We start from the raw sequence: 18989 nt of genomic DNA, 5'->3' as shown, positions 1-18989 counted from the left end.
GCTAATTTCTCCAAACAGCTCTTTCCTGGTCATGTTTGGCGCCAAGTCCTCTCAAGCACTTGGCAAAAACAGAGACACGCTACAAAGCTAACTGCTGTGGCCTGCTCACTACAATGCTCTCCATGATGTACTTTTTTTTTACATTTTAACCTACTGAACTATTCTAAAAGCAGATGAATATGTAGACAGCTGTGTTACAGTACTGGACAGTACAAATAAACAATTTCAAGCAATAATTTTCTAGTTATTAGTTGTGGCCAAGCTACATGCTACCTGGCTAGCTGCTGTAGTCAGCTCTGTACAAATCTCTCCGTTAGGCCAATATATTATGACAAAATATATATTTTAAATCGATATAATCTACAGTAAGGCAGTATTAATACAAATGATATTGTAATTATTATTTGGCTAGCACTTCACATGTATCTGACACAAATAAGCCTATTATTGTTGTTTACTGTGTGATATCACACTGCTACCAAGTTAGCAATTTTATCAAACACTTTAACATGATAGTTGTAACATTAAATATGTGTTTGACAAGGTTGAATTTTTTAACTGAAGATACGCAAATAGTTTCACATTATAAGAGATCATTTGTCCAAATTATAAACCCTTCTTCTTCTTTGTCTTTCGGCTGTTCCCGTTAGGGGTCGCCACAGCAGATCAATCGTTTCCATCTCACCCTGTCCTCTGTATCTTCCTCTGTCACACCAACCACCTGCATGTCCTCTCTCAGCACATCCATGAACCTCCTCTTTGGTCTCCCTCTTCTCCTCCTGCCTGGTGGCTCCATCCTCAGCATCCTTCTCCCTATATACCCTGGGCCCCTCCTCTGCACATGTCCAAACCATCTCAATCTCGCCTCTCTGACTTTGTCTCCAAACCGTCCCACCTGAGCTGTCCCTCTGATATGTTCATTCCTAATCTTGTCCATTCTTGTCACTCCCAAAGAGAATCTCAACATCTTCAGCTCTGCCACCTCCAGCTCTGCCTCCTGTCTTTTTGTTAGTGCCACTGTCTCTAAACCATACAACATAGCTGGTCTCACTACTGTTTTGTAAACTTTCCCCTTCACTCTTGCTGATATTCTTCGGTCACAAATCACTCCTGCCACCTTTCTCCACCCACTCCACCCTGCCTGCACTCTCTTCTTCACCTCTCTACCACACTCTCCATTACTTTGAACAGTTGACCCCAAATATTTAAACTCATCTACTTTCACCACTTCTACTCCTTGTAACTGCACTATTCCACTGGGCTCCCTCTCATTCACACACATGTACTCAGTCTTGCTTCTACTGACTTTCATTCCCCTTCTCTCCAAAGCATATCTCCACTTCTCCAGACTAGACTCAACTTGCTCTCTACTCTCACTACAGATCACAATGTCATCTGCAAACATCATAGTCCATGGGGACTCCTGTCTGATCTCATCTGTCAACCTGTCCATCACCACTGCAAGCAAGAAAGGCCTCAGAGCTGATCCTTGGTGTAATCCCACCTCCACCTTGAATGAGTCTGTCATTCCGACTGCGCATCTCACCGCTGTCACACTATTCTTGTACATGTCCTGTACTACCCTAACATACATCTCTGCCACTCCAGACTTCCTCATACAATGCCACAACTCTTCTCTTGGCACCCTATCATAAGCTTTTTCTAAGTCCACAAACACACAATGTAACTCTTTCTGTCCTTCTCTGTACTTTTCCAACAGTATTCTCAGAGCAAACATTGCATCTGTAGTGCTCTTTCTCGGCATGAAACCATATTGCTGCTCACAGATCTTCACCTGTTTTCTAAGCCTAGCTTCTACTACTCTTTCTCATAACTTCATGCTGTGGCTGATCAGCTTTATGCCTCTGTAGTTACTGCAGCTCTGCACATCACCCTTGTTCTTGAAAATAGGAACCAGCACACTTCGTCTCCACTCCTCAGGCATCCTCTCACTTTCCAAGATTTTATTAAACAATCTGGTTAGAAACTCTACTGCCATCTCTCCTAGACATTTCCATGCCTCCATTGGAATGTCATCTGGACCAACTGCCTTTCCACTCTTCATCCTCTTCATAGCAGCCCTCACTTCTTCCTTGCTAATCTCTTTTACTTCCTGATTTACTCTCACCACATCATCCAGCCTTTTCTCTCGCTCATTTTCTTTATTCATCAACTCTTCGAAATATTCCCTCCACCTTCTCAGCACACACTCCTCACTTGTCAGCACATTACCATGTGCATCTTTTACCACCCTAACCTGCTGCACATCCTTTCCAGCTCTGTCCCTTTGTCTGGCCACAAGTCCTTTTCTCCTTCCTTACTATTCAACTTCTTGTACAGCTCGCAATATGCCTTTTCCTTTGCTTTTGCCACTTCTCTTCTCACCTTACGCCGCATCTCCTTGTACTCCTGTCTACTTCCTTCATCTCTCCGACTATCCCAAAACTTTTTTGACAACCTCTTTCTTCTTATGCTTTCCTGGACCTCTTCATTCCACCACCAAGTCTCCTTGTCTTCCTTCCACTGTCCAGATGTCATACCCAGTACTGCCCTAGCTGTCTCCCTCACCACATCTGCAGTACTCTTCCAATTGTCCAAAATTGCTTCCCCTCCAACTAGTGCTTCTCTCACCTGCTCGCTAAATTTCACACAACAGTCTTCCTCCTTCAGCTTCCACCATCTGATCCTTTGTTGAGCTCTCACTCTCTTCTTCTTCTTTACCTCTAAAGTCATCCTACAAACAACCATCCTATGCTGTCTAGTGACACTCTCTCCTGCTACCACCTTACAGTCTGATTTCTTTTAGCTTGCATCTCCTATAAAGAATGTAGTCCACCTGTATGCACCTTCCTCCACTTTTATGTTACCCTGTGCTCCTCCCTTTTCTTAAAGTAGGTATTCACCACAGCCATTTCCATCCTTTTTGCAAAATCAACTACCATCTGACCTTCCCCATTCCTATCCTTGATACCATATCTACCCATTACTTCCTCATCACCTCTGTTCCCTTCACCAACATGCCCATTGAAGTCTGCTCCTATCACCACTCTTTCATGCTTGGGCACACTCTCCACCACCTCATCTAACACACTCCAGAAATCTTCTTTCTCCTTCATCTCACAACCTACCTGTGGGGCATATGCACTGATGATATTCATCATTACCCCTTCAATTTCCAACTTTACACTCATCACCCTGTCAGACACTCGCTTAACCTCCAACACACTTTTAACATACTCTTCCTTTAAAATGACCCCAACACCATTTCTCTTTCTGTCCTCACCATGGTACAACAACTTGTACCCACCGCCGATGCTCCTGCTCTTACGTCCCTTCCACTTGGTGTCTTGCATACACAATATGTCTACCTTTCTCCTCTCCATCATATCAGCCAGCTCTCTCCCTTTACCAGTCATACTACCAACATTCAAAGTCCCCACTCTCATTTCCACCCTTCTAGTTTTCTTCTTCTCCCGCTGTTCGTGGCAACGTTTTCCTCCTCTTCTTCGCCCAGCAGTAGCCCAATTTCCACCGGCACCCTGTTGGGCAATAGCACCAGTGGTGGACGTTGTTAACTCGGGCCGCGACCGATCCGGTATGGGAATTCAATTCTGAGTCTGCATAGTTGGGTTGGCTTGTTTTACACCGGATGCCCTTCCTGACGCAACCCTCCTCATTTATCCGGGCTTGAGACCGGCACTCAGAATGTACTGGCTGCACACCCCATGTGGCTGAGTTCCAAATTATAAACCCTTAAAAATCCTAATCATTTCACATTCGGAAGAATTTGGAGTTGCTTCAGATTAGCAACAACCGTCAATCAAATTTGTCTTTGTGTTGTCCATTTGGGGTGGATTTATCAGTTTAAAATCTCAACCTAGTGCTCTGAAACATTTCAGTTGTCTGAAATTCTAAACAAAGGTTTTGGATGGAAACCCGTCGGGGGCAGCGGGGGGGCTGGTTTCTGGACCCTCATAGCAGGCTGAGGAGGAACAGTTAGCCTACATTTACATCTGTTTGTGGGAATAAAATACGGAAGGGGGGGATGGCGGTAAGAAAAACATGAGGCCCCTTTCATCACCACTGTGACATCTGGGCTTGCGAATGACAACACACAACTGTGTGTGTGTGTGTGTGTGTGTGTGTGTGTGTGTGTGTGTGTGTGTGTGTGTGTGTGTGTGTGTGTGTGTGTGTGTGTGTGTGTGTGTGTGTGTGTGTGTGTGTGTGTGTGTGTGTGTGAGAAGATAAAGGGAAGGAAAATCAAGACGCCTCAGCTCAGAGGGGAGAGGAAGCTGTCGTCACTGCCACAGGAAGGAGGCCTCCCTCAGAGGGGTGTGTGAGGAGGAGGAAGAGGAGGGGTTAGAACCCCGAGGCTTCCTGTGCAGATAGTAACTGCTTTTCCACTGCCAACAACTGGAAGGTAGTCATGTGATGCTGCGACCGTAAGTTTATGACAACGTGAAAGAGGAACTGTGAAAAAAACCCAGCCCTGTAAAACTCCAAAAATATACCTCAGACACAGTCCGGCTGTGTGAGACGAACATGTGGCCAACTCACAAGTTCTTCACTTGCTGATGGAAAAGAAGCCGCTGTCTCAGATTGCTGGCCAGCGAAGATCGTGATGTAATGACAGCTATTCCCCTAATTGGTGCCCTTCATTTTCCTTTTTTCTCACCTGACATTAACTGTCGCTTAAATATATAATTTTTTTTACTATTTAAGTCATAACTACTCCTAGAGCACAAACCTCCGCCAACACGAGTTGCAAACAGTTTGAAACCCTGTGTGCTACTATACAATGCTGCTGGAACTTCAATTTTACTGAAGGAGGCTTCCCGAGACATTAATAAAGTTAAATGGCAAATAAATGGTAAATGGACTGCATTTATATAGCGCTTTTCCACCTGCATCAGACGCTCAAAGCGCTTTACACATCAATGCCTCACATTCACCCCGATGTCAGACTGCTGCCATGCAAGGTGCCCACTACACAACAGGAGCGACTAGGGGATTAAGGACCTTGCCCAATGGCCCTTAGCGATTTTCCACTCAGACTGGGATTTGAACCGAGGATGCTCTGGTCTCAAGCCCAACACTTTAACCACTAGACTATCACCTCCCCTAGTTCTATCTAACTAGTTCTATTAGATAGAAAAGGTTCTATCTAATCTAATCCCACACATGTTTACCTTGGAAAAAATGTTCAAGGTCAAAGTCCTGTTAGAAGTGGCTTTATTTAAGCTAAATTAGTCAGGTTTTTCTTTTTCTCTTTGTTTTAGATTTTATTTATTTTACTGACAATTTTGTGAAAAATTAAAAGGAACTATGGCTTTAATGGTGAGTACAATTATACGTCAACATTATTTTTAGATGTGTATGTTTCAAATCCTACAAGGATTATGACCTTGGATGAGCCTGGATTAGACCAGGCTAGGTTAGGAGTCACCATAAAACTAGGTTTACATCCAGTGGAAAAAAATGGCTCCTGTTTCAGCACACGCTCAAAGATTGACATCTGTGCAGTTTTTTTTTTTTTTACTTTTAGCTCACTTATATACGCAGCACTGAATGGTGTCTTCTAAATCCAGCTAGTAAAACATTAGCAGCAATTAACAGTCAAGTTTTACAGTCGTGGTTTATAACACAACTAATCTGCTTCACATAAACAATGTTTTGAACCTACTTCCTTTCCAAGCATGTTGAAAACATGTTGAAGGCTTATGAAGTTGAGTTTTCAGAGCGTCAGTTCCCCCACAGCTGTGGTTTGAAAGTAAAATCTGCCCCTGCCTTCAGTTTAACATTACTGTTAAACATTCAGGAAGTGTATTGGTGTCAGCAAACACTTCACGCAACATTGTGTTGATGCTGCAATCAAGATAGAGCAACATCATTGCAATATGCCTGCCAGCACGTCCTCAGAGTCCGTTGTGGCCAACAACTGGTCCTCAAAGTGATGCAAGTATTGGTGCATCTCCAGTCATACATAAGCCAACACTTGATTTACATCCAATCAGAGCTAAGGGATCAGAACCAGAAACAGCGTGCTCGTATACCTGCATCTTTGGTGAACAGTTGCATTTCCCTTCTCTCGGGCTTCTGGTAAAAAGCAGTGAACAACAAACATATGATGGCATAATGAGTGCGCACGATGAGTAATGCTGCTTCCCGGTTACACAACCTTCACTTTCACGGAAACACAATGTGACAGAAGAAGCGTCACTCTGGATTTCTAGCCTGATCTAAGCGTATTTTAAACATAAGGACCTGAATCAGGACGTGAGAGAGAGAGAAAATGAGAATGACTCAACAGAATGAACGGAAAACTATAGAATCCAGACTAGGTGGAAGCGTCGGAGAACGTGGGCCTCAACGATATAAGAAAAGTCTGAAACCATCACGCTGCTCCCACTGAGAGGGGAAAAACGGCGCCACAGAAATCCCCCTCCCTCACAGTGTCTCGCTCTCCTTCCAGGAGGTTTTATTCCAGATATAAGACCAACACACACACACACACACACACACACACACACACACACACACACACACACACACACACACACACACACACACACACACACGAGAGAGAGACAGTCGCCAGGGAAACCACTAACATCTTCACTAACAGTTATTAAACTCGTCCTGAGAGGGGAGAAAGGAGTTCATAACAGGTGACCATCATGTTTATAGGCGCACGGGGCAGAGCGACCTCTGTGCATGCATAAACCTCACATTAACCCGCTGAGTGTATCTCGAGTAACAATGCGCTAACTACAGAACAACTGTGACGCAGGACCACCGGCTTTGTTGTGGCGGCGCCGTTTCTGCGCTTGATCCCGTTTCGAGATTCCACACACGCATTCACACGTTTGCCTTCTGTGCACACAGATGCACTCTGTGCTCGGGATGGGCAAGTGAAGTCACTGGAGGTGATGGGAGGTTCAAAAAGAATGTGTAACGTGAATATGACTCTCCCACACGCGCGCGCGCTCACGCGCATGTGGGTTTGCACACCCACTTTCACTGCAGCGTCACCAGCACATAGCGTAACTTTCCCTTTTGTTTCTGCTGTCAAAAGCCATCAGATTCCCGGAGCCGGATCGTGTCATCAGCATTCTAACAAGAACTGCCGCCTCATTCGTAGTGGATCAATAACATGATTGATTACTTATTTTCTCTGCAACCACATTTCCCTGGTGCCATGTGTTACATTTTGATAAATAACTGAAAGCATTACATTTGTTTTTTGGTGACGCATTCATGAAGATGACAAATGAATTTCTACTTTTCTAACAAAAGTCGGTGTGCGTAAAATTTCGGCAGTTCGGAGTTTTTCACCATGTATGTTGATTTGGGAAATGTTTTACACCGGACACATGTCCAGATGTACATGGAAAAGGGTGCATAGGCGGCATCAAACATGAGGACCTTCTTGTTGGGAGGCAATCGAACTCACCACTTTTGCCACCGCGATGCAGCCTGATGAATCGTCGCTTAGGTTTCCCTTAATTAAATGGCTCTACAATCAATTCCCTCTCAGATTTCTATTCAGATATATGAGTCCTCCCAAGCAGGCACACCACTCGACAAAAGTCGGGCAAGGTTGTTTTTCATTTTCTGTTGCCAACCACCCCCACCCACTCAGGATAGCTCGGGGCAACACGGCATGAGGTGGAGTGGTTGAAGTTGGTGTACACGCTGGCTGAACTCATTGTCAACTCTTGACATCTCAGCTTGGTGTGAAAATTGGACACCATGTTATGTCAAACTTGCACTAGCCTTGTGCTGAGCCACACTGACGGCGATAGTTCTCTCACAGCAATAGATAAACCCAGCGCAAATACGCTGTCACACACCAACTTCTTTAACCGGCAGCAGCGAAATGCCGTAAAATATCCCTGTGGTGTCACGCCGGCAAGCGGAATTCCACACTTAACTGAGTTTTTACCCCCACCTGCCCACGGCAACCTCTAAACCTTCAACCTGCCACCTGCACAACCTGACTGCTTTTCCACGTGCTGTACCGGAGGTCTCGCTGAGGTAAACGCCAACATCAAATAACAGGAAACTCTTGGTGGTGTAAAAGGACTTATGTCATCTCCTGAAGAGAAGCGCCATGCTTTACTGGAATGACGCCACACGTTTCATCACTTCCCCTTCCTGAGAAAACACACGCCGTTTGTTTCCATATGACAAAAGCAGAAGAGAGCGAGACAGAAAAGCCCCTCAGAAGGAAGGAATGTGACGGGGATCAGGTTTCATCACGGAGTAAGCAGGTCAAAAAAAAAAAAAAAAAACTGACCCATTTTCCATTTCATCAGATTAAAATAATCTTTAATGTGCTGAGAGACACTGAAGGAGGAGACGGAGACCTCACACACTTCCTCGCTGTAGTCAGGAGGTGTGGGTGTGTGTGTCGCTTTAACACTCCTCCATCTACGTCATCAGTCGTAGTAGAAGGGGAGCGCACACGCACGGGCTCCTGCTGACGGAACAAAGTGAGGCACAGGAGCAGCTACTTCTTTTTTATAGCCTTTGTTTGAAGTTGGACAGCATATAAAAAAAATTAAGTTAAGCACAACTAAATTCTATCCTAAAGTGGCAGGAGTGTGTCAAAATGTGCAATTTTGCGCGCTCAAGAAATCCACTTAGGTCACATGATCAGACTTTCAGCGAGTGAACCCCAAACCTGAGGGTCCAAAACACCGCCCCGCCCCCACACAATAAAAAAGTGATGCAAATCGCTTCCTTTCAGTGGGCTCTTTGTGTGGAGGGTGACGTGGGGAGGAGGAGGTGGACACTCCCGCCCACTCCCACACAGCCCACACAATGCCGTGAGATCTCCTTACAGTCTCCAAAAGTTTTTTTTTTTTCCTTTTTTTTTAAAATTTAAATCACGCGACGATGAGAAGTCTTGACAATCAGCTCATTTTAACACCCCCCCCCCACACACACACACACACGCACACGTGGACGCTCATGTTTCACCCGGCACGATCGTTCTGTGAACCCCAAATGAACCGAACTGTCCCCCTTCGGCTTCTCTCTGGATCAATAAATCAATAACATACTGACGCTGCGCTGAATTCTCCTCCCGGATCAGACTGAAATCCACTTAAAAAATAAAAATAAAATACCCAAACACTCACCGTCTGTCCGAATGTTATCCAAACTATTTCCAAGCGGGTTATCCAGTGTGTGTGTGTGTGTAGTGGGTCTGTGCTCCTCCTCTGAGCGCTCCTGTGAGCTCCGTCTGTGTCTTTTGTGGAGCTCACACTGCTCGGCTCCGCTTTTTAAAGGGACAGAGGGCGCACGCGAACCCAAACACAGGCGCACTCTCTGACGTCACCGCACAGCCTCGGAATTCCCTGACAGCGCACACTGGCACAGAGTCCGTGCACGACTCCTCCTGCCTCCGACAAATTGGTTTCTGTTTTTCCCCCTTTTTTAAGCAGAATCGTGAGATTCAGTTTTACTGAAGCTCATAAGCTACTGACTGACTATTTTTGGAGGAGGCAAGTTCCTCCTCCTACAAAATTATCAACGTGATGGAGTGAATAGAGAGATTTCATACAATGACAAGTGGTTCACGGACTAAGGGAAGGAATGTGGAGCATTTCTTTAATCCTGAGTCATGCTCTAGGTCTCCAGTCATTCTCTCTTCCACACATTAAAGGGGTCCTATTATACCCGGTCACCACATGTAGCACATAGTCACTAAAATGATTAACTCCACTACCCATTTAACAATACCTGGTACTTACTGCCAAATGTGCTAACAATCAAATACAAAAAATACTCTCCAAAATTACTGGAGCACAAACTTCTCACATGGTCTGTTTAGTCCATTTAGCCACGGGAAAGTTGTCCCATGCTAATAGCCACATTTTAGCAGGGGACAACTGGATGTTAGCTGTAACTCATATTAACCACGCAACAAATAATATCTTGAAATGGCTTAAAGCAGTGAGATATTTAAAATTATAATAATAACAACCCCCCCCCCCCCCCCCCCCCACACACACACACACAGCAGAGCTGTCATGAACTAGCCAACGAGACCAAAGCTAATTTTTGTACCAGGCTTTAAACATGTTTATTTCTGCTGTAAAGTTTGAAATTTGAATGAATTTTAATACTTTTGAAGCCAGCCTCAAGTGGCCATTTGAGGAACTACAGGTTTCAGCACTTCTGTGCTGGCTTCATTTTTTTTTTCAGGAACACAGGTTTCTGTGTGATTGACACCAAAATGTAAAGGCTTCTTCCGCTTATAACAACCAATATTTCATCCAAGTTAGCAAAAACTACGTTATAACTGCAGTATGCTGCAGATTAGAGTTCATAGACTGAATTCAATGTCATCTCCATAAGATACATACAGGTTGTACAGTATCTACTGGATTATTTATTCTGGTAACAAGTACACACAGACAGACCCATAAATTACAAGGCCTATAAATATCTTGCTGTTGTCCAGTTGGTGACGTTAACACCTTGTGCTACCACCACATGTGAGGCAACCACGACTTAGAAAACACAAACGGGTCTGACAGAGGCCGGAAACATTTGGTTGTTCCAACGCATCCAGCCAAAGTAACCATCGTGTACTATGTGAAAATGCCAAAGCGCCACAATAGTACAAGTAGCCGCGTGTCTCACACACATGCACACAAACAGAATATATTTAGAAAGCAGTGTGTCAGCGGGATAACAGAAGGCAAATTTAGAGAGGACAAGGCGTGTGGTGAAGATGATGCTGAGGCGGTGCCACGCGGAGATATTTATGATCACGACTCATAAAACAAAATCGGAACACTCTGTAACCTGTGTGTGTACAGGCACAAATGTTCACAAACCAGTTACGTATAATCTGAGATAATGTGAAGGTATGTCTACTAGTAGTGGCATCTGTACAGAGTGTACAGTCGGACTGCACTTGCTTGTCAAGTGATAATGATTGTTGAGTAATGTGTTTTGTGGTGAAAAAGGAGGCCGCGGCAGTGCAGTACAGTAGAGTTCTTTATGACACCACAAAGTGGTGTGGGTTTAGACTCAATCAGGAACAATATGCACATTATGAGCGCTTAACGGCAATACAAATGAGGTTTCAAACATGAACAAGAGGACACACAAACTTGCTGATGTCATGACTTTTAAGCCTGTAATTAGTATATATATATATATATATATATATATATATATATATATATATATATATATATATATATATATATATATAAACCACCAAGACAATTCTGAATTATCCAAACCCATACTCACAGACGGTGCTCCCAGAAAGTACCTTCCCTTGCATGTTTTCCATGTGTACCTGCTGCAACCACAGCTGATTTTTCAGTCCAATCTGGTATTTCCTAACTTTTGATTGGCTGAACACACCAGACACTGTCATTTAGCAGCGAGTGGAGTCGGGAGAAAACATGCATGTGTCAGGTGATCTCCAGGAGCAGGGTGGGTGACCCGCACCATAAGTCATTCAGAATTGTCCTTTTGGTGGCTTCCCTCACTTGCCTCCTCCTTGCACACCTAACATATTTACTGTACAGTACCATACTGTTTGTATTTCCTAAAGAGTCCAAGACATATTAAGGGACTCAGAAAATGACTTGTCTGTAGTAAAAAACAAACAAACAAACAAACAACAACAACAACAACAAAAAAACTGGCTGGAAAAGTGATGATTTGTACCAAACTCATAAATGGTTCATGTTATATCCTTTTGAAACCCCTGGAAAATACACTACAAAAACATCCCGACTGTTTAATTTCAAGTCCATCGTGCTGGTGTACAGAGGCAAAAATATTAACAAATCATGTCACTGTCCAGCTACATATGTACGTATTCCAACTAGCAAGTGTAAAGCCGTCATATTGGCGTAGGTATGAGTACAAACCCCCGATGTGAAATCTGACATCAAGTATTTCCGAAGCAACGGCGGTTAGAAAGATTTGTGCAAATACCGCTGTGTCCCAAGTCATAATCACCCATTTGAGCTGCGGACGTTAAGTCAATTAGAAATACAGTTCATCACGTCGCCTGGAAGTTATTAGATTTTAAACAGCTGCAATTCTTAGAATGCACTCGTTTACAACTCTAATGGGTGATTATCTATACGAGGCATTATGTCCCCCACCGGCGTACTGGTTTCTCCTGCACTTCAATACACTGTAACGTTTATGCAAATACGAAGCTGCTCGTGTATATAAAGAGAGGCGTTTTATATTTTACCTGATGATTTTGAATGGAGAGTATTATATTAAATATTTTATGTGCCGGGTGTGAGATTACTACACCATATGTTCCATTAAGACATAATTGTGCGGCAAGTTCGTGCTGATTTCACGGGTGTGTATTCTATATGTGTGTGTGTGTGTGTGTGTAATTGCACTGTAGAGTGTGTGGTGGGAGGCCATTAGCTCTGTAAAGTGAAGAGGAAAAGGATTAGTGATTGATGTGGGCATGGGTGGGACTCCATGTGTACCACACACACACACACACACACACACACACACACACACACACACACACACACACACACACACACACACACACACACACACACACACACACACACACACACACACACACAGCAACCCACCCAAACTGCTATACTGTAGCTAGAAGAGCACTCAGAGAGCATACCTCCACGGAGTGAAATTCTATGACTGATCTACCAAGGCCACCATGAAGATCTAACTGATCCCATTCCAGGACAGCTTTCAAGCTATTCGCCAAGTTTCATGAAATTTGTTTAAAAGGTTTTTAAGGAAAACCACGGCCACATTAGGAATTGGCAACACAAATTTAATCTGTGTAATGTATCCAACAGGAAAAGGCTCTGAAGCTTTGTGATGTAGATACTTCCTGTAGGTCCACAAGTGGAGCAAGTCGTCATCAATACATATAATAGCAGTAAGGCCGATGAAGGCCCTGAGGCCAATAGGGCAGGTGTTCATTTCTGAATAACATAATGTGGATGGGATGCCAGTTTGTCACAGGTTAGTTCCCGAGCTAAAGCTGGTATCCATTTGCAGTCAAGACAGGTAGCCTAGAGCACACATCCATTATTCAACCACAGTCAACAACAACCTTAATCATAAAGCCACCTGCTCTGCATCATTATATATTCACAACATACACAAACCAAAGACATGAGTTACAAAAAAAAACTATTCACAAAATGACCTCAACAAGTCAGTTCTTGAGCTCACTACAGGAGACAAGCTGATGACTTGTAAAACCACAGTATGAACAGAGCAAATCAGAGATGGGAATCGAGAACCAGGTTCAAAATCAGTTCAAAACATTTCAATCCATCAAAATCGTATACCTCAGATATGATAAATTCCTCTTATCAATGCCGGCATGTTCTGACACTTGCGTTGCAATAAAGTACATATCGAAATCAAACTCTACATCTAGCAACACCGAAACCTGTGTGGGCCTTCATTTTATCAAACTGGACACTGATCAGGAATAAGATAACAAACTGGACTGATATGATTTTTATTGATACCATTATTGATTCCTTAAAGGTTAGTACAACCCCTGGCAAAAATTATGGAATCACCGGCCCCGGAGGATGTTCATTCAGTTGTTTAATTTTGTAGAAAAAAAGCAGATCACAGACATGACACAAAACTAAAGTCATTTCAAATGGCAACTTTCTGGCTTTAAGAAACACTATAAGAAATCAAGAAAAAAAGATTGTGGCAGTCAGTAACGGTTACTTTTTTAGACCAAGCAGAGGAAAAAAATATGGAATCACTCAATTCTGAGGAAAAAATTATGGAATCACCCTGTAAATTTTCATCCCCAAAACTAACACCTGCATCATATCAGATCTGCTCGTTAGTCTGCATCTAAAAAGGAGTGAAGACACCTTGGAGAGCTGTTGCGCCAAGTGGACTGACATGAATCATGGCTCCAACACGAGAGATGTCAATTGAAACAAAGGAGAGGATTATCAAACTCTTAAAAGAGAGTAAATCATCATGCAATGTTGCAAAAGATGTTGGTTGTTCACAGTCAGCTGTGTCTAAACTCTGGACCAAATACAAACAACATGGGAAGGTTGTTAAAGGCAAACATACTGGTAGACCAAGGAAGACATCAAAGCGTCAAGACAGAAAACTTAAAGCAATATGTCTCAAAAATCAAAAAATGTACAACAAAACAAATGAGGAACGAATGGGAGGAAACTGGAGTCAACGTCTGTGACCGAACTGTAAGAAACCGCCTAAAGGAAATGGGATTTACATACAGAAAAGCTAAATGAAAGGCATCATTAACACCTAAACAGAAAAAAACAAGGTTACAATGGGCTAAGGAAAAGCAATTGTGGACTGAAGTTCTTACAGATGTTATAGACGCTACAAACTCAAAACTATTATGTTCAAACTGCCTTTTTACCATTCCTGTGAATCACTAAACTAGTATTTAGTTGTATAACCACAGTTTTTCATGATTTCTTCACATCTGCGAGACATTAATTTTGTTGGTTTGGAACCAAGAATTTGCTTGTTTACTAGTGTGCTTGGGGTCATTGTCTTGTTGAAACACCCATTTCAAGGGCATGTCCTCTTCAGCATAAGGCAACATGACCTCTTCAAGTATTTTGACATATCCAAACTGATCCATGATACCTGGTATGTGATATATAGGCCCAACACCATAGTAGGAGAAACATGCCCATATCATGATGCTTGCACCACCATGCTTCACTGTCTTCACTGTGAACTGTGGCTTGAATTCAGAGTTTGGGGGTCGTCTCACAAACTGTCTGCGGCCCTTGGACCCAAAAAGAACAATTTTACTCTCATCAGTCCACAAAATATTCCTCCATTTCTCTTTAGGCCAGTTGATGTGTTCTTTGGCAAATTGTAACCTCTTCTGCATGTCTTTTATTTAACAGAGGGACTTTGCGGGGGATTCTTGCAAATAAATTAGCTTCACACAGGCGTCTAACTGTCACAGCACTTACAGGTAACTCCAGACTGTCTTTGATCATCCTGGAGCTGATCAATGGGTGAGCCTTTGCCATTCTGTTATTCTTCTATCCATTTTGATGGTTGTTTTCCGTTTTCTTCCATGCGTCTGTTTTTTTTGTCCATTTTAAAGCATTGGAGATCATTGTAGATGAACAGCCTATAATTTTTTGCACCTGTGTATAAGTTTTCCCCTCTCCAATCAACTTTTTAATCAAACTATGCTGTTCTTCTGAACAATGTCTTGAACGTCCCATTTTCCTCAGGCTTTCAAAGAGACAAGCATGTTCAACAGGTGCTGGCTTCATCCTTAAATAGGGGACACCTGATTCACACCTGTTTGTTCCACAAAATTGACGAACTCTCTGACTGAATGCCACACTACTATTATTGTGAACACCCCCTTTTCTACTTTTTTTTTTACTAATAGCTCAATTTCATAGCCTTAAGAGTGTGCATATCATGAATGCTTGGTCTTGTTGGATTTGTGAGAATCTACTGGTACCTTGTTTCCCATGTAACAATAAGAAATATACTCAAAACCTGGATTAATCTTTTTAGTCACATAGCACTACTATTATTCTGAACACTACTGTACGTGTGCTGTATTCACCAGTGTGGTGAGGACTTTGTCTGCAAGCCTGTGTGTGTAATTAAAGATATGTGGGACAAGGACAGCACAGTTCTCACAGTCTGAATCTATATACAGCAGGTCCCTCATGAGTGTAAACCCCATAAATTCTTGCCATACCAGCCCCACACACAAACACAGCATAATTCTGCAGTTCAGACAGAGCAAGGGCAGGAAAAATAAAGCATTGCAGGAGATCGTGTCCCTGCTGCAGATGGCTCTTCTAAGTTTCTGATATGTAGGACCGTATGTGGGACTGTGTGCGCGCACATGTGGCGTATCGTGAGTCAGCCTTCTGGGTACACTGCGGGGCCGACAGACACGATAATAACCACCTCCACGCACACAGTCACACCAGGAGGAGAGTGTGCGAGCCACACAGACAGTCAGACTGGATTAGCACTCCCACACGTAGCCGCCATGATGCACTACGACTGTGATAATTAGGGGGCAGTCTTCTGGGAGAAGAGGCCAGTAGGGAGTCTGACTTTTCACAAGTTATTTAAAAAAAAAAAACACAGAGAGAGAGAGTGACAGCTAATCCTAACTGTAGCACCAAGATAAACTAAGAACTCAAATCCTGTTTAAAATGTCTGCTATCAAACTGAAAGAGCTCCACTTAGAGACGCTTAAGCACACTCGTCCTTCAAGAGGAACGCTCACTTCTTATTGTTCAAATTCCAAAAAAAATTACCAAAAAAGTCCAGATTTCATGATTTAGCTTTTTTGATTTGATTTGACATGCTAAGAGACACTCCAAACATAATTAACGCCAAGTAATGGAAAACTAACAGGGTGGCATCTGTCCGTTCAGCTTGGCCAGTGTGCCTTCGTTTACTGGAGGCACGGGCACAGATGCCATTTAAAGTCATTATTTATTAGGCGCCTTCTGAGGATCCTTGGAATAGCACTTGCACTGTACGAGAACATCAATATGGAGCATTTCACTGCATGATCCAGTGTGCGAGACGCCCACATTTCACTTGGTGGCTGCAGCTACTCTTGGGATGGTGAGGTTGGACTGACTTTCTGCCTAGGTGGTTGTCATCCAGATCCAAAGGAGTTCCTGTAGTGTGGTGGACGTGGTGGTATGCAGAACCAGCGTATGGTCTCAGAGTTGACCAAAATTACTTGTGACAAAATGCTTTCCATAGAAGTCATTGTAAACCTTTTTAGAGACCAAAATTTGCTGTAGTATTCAACCTCTTTCTGGGCTAATTTCCACTAACTGTTAGCAAACAATTTTTTCCCCTATTTCTAAATTTTTAATATAACAGTTTAAATATATATAAGTGAAATATAAATCAAGGTATCAAAGGTAACAAATTAAAAAATATTCTATAGCAGAGAAAGAAAACCTTTCTATGTTTGAAACAATGTGGTATATGGGGCATAGACGTATGTAGTCCGACTATTTTTTATACACATCATCAATCAAAACAATGTATAAAATGAACAACAGTGGTCCCAAGACTAACCTTAAGGAACCCCGCACTTCACGTTTATTAGTTCAAACCCCAGCCAGACCAAACAATCACTAACGGGCCTTGGGCAACGTCCCTTAGTCACAGAGTTGCCCCCGGTGTGTAGTGAGCACCTTACATGGCAGCACATCAGTGAATGTGTGTGAATGTGAGGCATTACAAGTGGTTAATGCGCTTGGTTTCAGTGCAGAATGTTCCGGGTTCAAATCCCACCCCTGCCACATTTCTCCATGTAATGTGGAGTTGCGTCAGGAAGGGCATCCGGCGTAAAACCTGTGCCAATTCAACATGCAGATCCACCTTGGATTTACTGTGGCGACCCCGAGTGCAAACACGGGAGCAGCCGAAGGGACTTACTTTGAGCTTGACAGTAATGCTCATAATTGTGATTTAAACCTTTTAATTTGCACAAATTTGTCCCAAATCTTAAGATAACTAGATATTTCATATAAAAAAACTTAAAGTCTCAGTTCATTATTTTGTTTGCAGTACTGTTGGGTGCCGTTGACTGCACTTAGCTAAGTAGCTGTAATGCTGTTACTTGGACTGAACTATATTCCTCGTGTTGTAAATGTGTCCTGAAAAGTAATGCTAGTATTAACTGCTCGGCCCACATACTGCCCCTGTTGCATATCTATGCTCTCGTATTAGCTAATCAATATGGTAAAAGTTTGGTTAAATTAATAATTATTACTACCAGAACACCTGGGGCAATCTACCTTTGTCTCACATGCTGTTCTATTCAGTATTTTCTGTGCATATTTGTAAGTTAATAAGCTTGGCCTGACCAAACAGCCTTCTAAATCTTGATTTCCTGGGCATTCACACAGTGTTGCCTATTTGAATTTGTCTCTGTGTGGTTGATACGTAGCGCCCAGCGGTACAACAAGAAACACAGCAGTGCTCGGGCATGTTGGTGGACAATATTTTACTCTCACTACAACCATTCTGGTCAACGCGACAGCGTTGCTCAGTCACATGACAGCGACCCGTATGTCCAACGAATAAGAGTCAGATGCACACAGGGCGGGGTTTATGAAGGTAATAATGTATAGATATTTTTAAATTATTAGCTGACAGATCTGGTACTATTATACAGAGATTAGCCAACAACTAATCTTGACAATAAAATGAATAAAGTCAAATCTAAGCAGAGAATCTCCAAATTAACAACGACAACAAAAAAACCCTATGGGACTACAAGCTGAAAACACAACATTAACATAGTTAACTACATGTCATAGTCGACTATTGTGACTAGTCGCCCCAACCATACTGTTTACGATGGGCTAACATCAGAGGCAAACCTTGGTTTATAGTTCAAGTTTCAGTGCTGACAAAGTCACACTGTCTTTCAAAACACACAAGAAAAAAAAAAACAACAAGAAAAAAAAAACCCCAGCTGCAACTACAAGTTCCACGTAAATTCCAATTTAACTTAAGGAAGATCATTTCAGTATAACTTTCAACTTTACTGGCATGTACTCTGTTTTACAAGGAGATTACTGGATTTAGCTACAAGAGCTAAAATGCATTTTAAACTGTGAAATTCAGAGATACTCAGACACTGGATGGAGACAAACAATGTGGACTGTATGCGCAAAACCAAACTTTTAGCCTCTAACTAGGGAGCTACCTTCTCCAATAACATCTGAAGCATGAAATATGCTCAGAAAAACCCAGTGGAGGCCTTGTGCCGCTTGCTAATATTCATCCAAGCTAGAACATCCACGTTAAATCTAAGCAACTCTTACAGAATTTACACAGTAAGTATGCATGCACTATCCAATTAGACTGTGTTTATGAGTAAAAGGTATATCCACTCGCACCCATGACTTAACAGCCCACAACCTTCTAAATGTATGAATGTG

General features: G+C 42.7%; 1 protein-coding gene across 2 annotated transcripts in view; it reads right to left on the bottom strand.

Annotated features, from left to right (window-relative positions):
- Nucleotides 1-18989, bottom strand: part of kdm6ba (lysine (K)-specific demethylase 6B, a) — a 161781-nt gene that overhangs the window by 21784 nt on the left and 121008 nt on the right. The window contains exon 1 of one of the 2 annotated variants that reach the window (XM_034164485.1): nucleotides 9147-9381. The exons of the other annotated variant lie outside the window; for it this stretch is intronic. The gene's annotated coding sequence lies outside the window, so the exon portion shown is untranslated. Of the gene's footprint in view, nucleotides 1-9146; nucleotides 9382-18989 lie in introns of those variants that run through there. 2 annotated transcript variants of the gene reach the window in all.

The sequence above is a fragment of the Thalassophryne amazonica genome, chromosome 23 (assembly GCF_902500255.1).
Source record: "Thalassophryne amazonica chromosome 23, fThaAma1.1, whole genome shotgun sequence".
Taxonomy (NCBI): Eukaryota; Metazoa; Chordata; class Actinopteri; order Batrachoidiformes; family Batrachoididae; genus Thalassophryne; species Thalassophryne amazonica.
This window is presented reverse-complemented; position numbering and strand designations above follow the sequence as displayed.